This window comes from Lucilia cuprina, chromosome 5, assembly GCF_022045245.1.
Source record: "Lucilia cuprina isolate Lc7/37 chromosome 5, ASM2204524v1, whole genome shotgun sequence".
Classification (NCBI taxonomy): domain Eukaryota; kingdom Metazoa; phylum Arthropoda; class Insecta; order Diptera; family Calliphoridae; genus Lucilia; species Lucilia cuprina.
In genome coordinates, this window is record NC_060953.1 from 48,779,323 (window position 1) to 48,783,444 (window position 4,122).

At 29.2% G+C, this 4,122-nt stretch overlaps 1 protein-coding gene across 4 annotated transcripts in view; it reads right to left on the bottom strand.

The window, feature by feature from the left end:
- Positions 1-4,122, bottom strand: part of LOC111681667 (protein alan shepard-like) — a 150,340-nt gene that overhangs the window by 98,593 nt on the left and 47,625 nt on the right. The gene's annotated exons all lie outside the window — the stretch shown is intronic.

Here is a 4,122-nt window from a genome sequence, read left to right on the forward strand (position 1 = left end):
AGTCTATAGTCTAGTCTATAGTCTAGTCTATAGTCTAGTCTATAGTCTAGTCTATAGTCTAGTCTATAGTCTAGTCTATAGTCTAGTCTAGTCTAGTTTATAGTCTAGAATACAGAAAAATGCGATTTTATTCGAACTTTGAAATTTCCCCATTATGGACCCACTGTACATTCTAAATATGTGTACATTATAAAGAATAAGTATGTATGAACATTTTCATGGGACAATTTTGCAATTTAGCTTGAAAACACACAGACTTTAAAGAACTGAAACTACATACACTTTTAAACAAATATCATTACACATTTGCCCTGTAGTTCGAGGATTCAAAATCGTTTTTAAAGTATTTGGTCGAATAAATTTAACATGAACGTGTACTTTTTTTTATTTAAATTACAACTTCTGTGGAGGGGACGAGAGAATAATAATCAATTTTGTTGCTTGTCTATTCTTTATTAAGATGTCGTTGTACTGAATGTTGACTTTTTAAACTGCAGGGTATTTGCATAGCAGACAGACTGGAAATCATGTATGAGTCCGTAGTATTATAACACTTTATGCTATTTTAGTGAATATTGTGTTTAGCTCTTTCTTAATGTCTGTACCGATTAGAGTAAGTAGTCAAGACAAGTTTTATAAGTTCTTCAGTAGATTGTAGAGAGAATTACAGGACGTTCTTAAATTTAATAAATGTTTTTCATTTAGACTTTCAATTATCAACAAATTTCCCAAAAAATTTTATCTAATTTATGTAAAAATCTAATCTTATCCTTAAACTTTGCCTGCCGAACTGGCAACACTTTTGTCAGAGGAGGTCTTATGAAAAGTTATTGTACGTATCATGCAAAAAATTACCCAAAATATCCCCAACTGGGTTAAAAAATGTATAGACAAACCCGTTCTATTGCTGCGTTAAGAGTCTGTCTGTTAGCATGTGATTGCATTAAAGTAATAACAGTTTTAACAGTTTAAAAATATTTTGCTAATTTTTATTTTGTTTTTCACAAATTCGTTTTTCTGCATATAGTTTTTATCATCATCATCCATCCAGCGTCCAAACATCATGCATAAATGCCAAAAAAAAAAAAAAAATAGGGGAACTACGACCATAAAATGTTAAAGGATAAAGTTTGTTATTTTAGTTGTAGAGCAAGAGAGTAGCAAACAGGCAAAGGAACTGAAGTGAGAGGAAGTGAAAGAATTTCATGGTTGTTGTTTTTTTTTTTCGTTATTTTGCATAAAACGGACTAAATAAGCAAACTGTAGCTGCTTTTGGGTAAAATGCTTTTTATTAAGCCCTAAAATAGTTTTTAATTAAAAGAAGTTCCTGTAAATGTTTCTCAATTCATAAATTATTTAAATTATGCACTTTTAGTCAAAAAATTATATAAATTTTATTTCATTCATTTGCTACTGTTTTTCTTTTTTTATATATAAAAAGTTTATTTTTAACTGCGTTGTATTGTGTTGCTTTTTTCCAAAGTAAAACGCTAAAGGTTAATTTTAATATGATGGAAATAAATCTATATAAAAAGCTTACTTTTTAATTTTAAATTAACTACAAACGTAAGGATAAAAGCCAGGGTGTTTTAATTAAAAAAAGTTTTATTTTTATAAAGGCCAAAGGACACATTTTGTAAAAATCAAGTTATATTCGGCTATGCCGAATCTGTTCTGCTACACTTTACTACACTGATACACAACAACAAGCAGGGTCATCTTCACATTACTCGGTAAATTGACTTAGAGTATACTTATACCCTACACCACTTTAGTGGGGAGGGTTATTAAGTTTATGCTGATGTTTGTAACAAACAAAAATATTCGTTCTATACACACCTTAAAGTATACCAATTGGCTTAGAATTCTCTGAGTCGATTAAGCTATGTCCGTCTAGCTGGCTGTCCATGTAAACCTTATGCGCAAGGTACAAGTCGTAATTTTCAAGATAACTTGATGAAATTTGGCACACACTCTTTTTTTGGCCCAAGGATAAAATTGGTCCATTATTTCGCCTAGCCCCCATACAACCGTACCCCCGTACCCCTTTGGGCTCATAATTAAGTTAAAGGTTCTATTATGTCAACAAAAGTCGCAAAACTTAGTTTTATAGAACTTTTAATGACATTACCGACTTTTGTAATGATCGGACCTCATTTGACATGCAAAGAGCCCATGTTGCTTTTGAAGACTTTCTGACATGTGGAAATGACTAAATTGATGTTACGCCCTTTCGAATTTCATGTTAATAAAATTGGAATTTTTGACAATAGAATACTAAAAATTGGCGACAACATGTATTTTAAAGATGTTGACCATTTTCTATCCAAAAGTCGACTTAATACTTTTTGTCTTTTTGCATTTCAGGTGACGATTTATTGAAAAATCTCTAACTCTCTAAACGATATAACATAATATTGTATTGTCTATAGTATATTCCAGCCTATTGTCCAGTCTACAGTCTAGTCTAATATATAGACTATAGTCTATAGTCTATAGCCTAGTCAATAGTCTAGTCAATAGTCTAGTCTATAGTCTAGTCTATAGTCTAGTCTATAGTCTAAGGTATAGTCTAGTCTATAGTCTAAGGTATAGTCTAGTCTATAGTCTAGTCTATAGTCTAGTCTATTGTCTAGTCTAAAGTCTAGTCTAAAGTCTAGTCTATAGTCTAGTCTATAGTCTAGTCTAAAGTCTAGTCTATAGTCTAGTCTATAGTCTAGTCTATAGTCTAGTCTATAGTCTAGTCTATAGTCTAGTCTATAGTCTAGTCTATAGTCTAGTCTATAGTCTAGTCTATAGTCTAGTCTATAGTCTAGTCTATAGTCTAGTCTATAGTCTAGTCTATAGTCTAGTCTATAGTCTAGTCTATAGTCTAGTCTATAGTCTAGTCTATAGTCTAGTCTATAGTCTAGTCTATAGTCTAGTCTATAGTCTAGTCTATAAGAGAATTTTCAAAAAATTGTCTTATTTTAGAAAACTTACAAAATTTTTTTTTTGTAGAAAATTTACAAAAAAATACTTTTTAAAGAAAATTTGTTTTAAATTTGTAATAAGTTTTTAATAGAAAATTTTCCATAAATTTTAAATATAAAATTTTCCATAAATTTTGAACAGAAAATTTTCAATAAGTTTCCTTTATCGATTTTATAGAAAATTTTCAACAAATTTTCACTTTATAGAATATGTTTCTATAAAGAGACAATGGCTCTCTTTTTATTATAAATAACAAACTAATGAAACTTATTCACTATTGAATTTTAATAAAACTTTTGTGGTTTTTACTTTGAAACGAAATAAAAGGTGTGAATCAACAATTTTTTGCCTCATAATTTCACACTGAAGAATTTCAATTAGAGGCGAATGAAAAAACCCCTGAGCCAGTGTTTTTTTTTCTTTCATCACAAAAATATACATTTTCATTTATGAATCACTTAAAAGTAAAGAACCATATTGTGACACATCCGTCATACAGTTGTTTAAACAAACAGTGGAGTGCAAAAATAAAAAAAACTATTTTCAAATAATTTAACTAATTTAATAATTTAACTAATTTATAATTTAACTATTTTCAATAATTTAACAATATTATAATCCTGTATTTTTTTTAATTTAAACTGTTTTATTTATTTTTCTTTTTTTAATGGTTTGCCTGCTTTTTGTTAGTTACTGTTTGTTCTGTCATGCCGTGTATTATGTTGCGGTAAATTCTTCGTAATGTATTCTAAAAGCAAATGCATGTTTTTCTAACTGCAAAATATGTCAAAAATAAAAGTGTGAAAAACAACTAAACGTATTAAAGCAAAAATACTTACATATATAAGAAAGTAGTCGTTCCGTCACAAGTTATTTGTAAGAAAATCAAAATAACGGAAAAACAAAAAACTTTTACTTTGCTTTCGGTTTTTCGGTGAAAAGTGCAAAGGATGTTGCAATAAATAGATTGAAGCCTATATTTAAGTTTTAGTTCTTTAGCACAGCAGTGAGTCTATAGTCTACTATTTAGTCTAGTATATTGTCTAGTATATCGTCTAGTCTATAGTCTAGTCTATAGTCTAGTCTATAGTCTAGTCTATAGTCTAGTCTATAGTCTAGTCTATAGTCTAGTCTATAGTCTAGTCTATA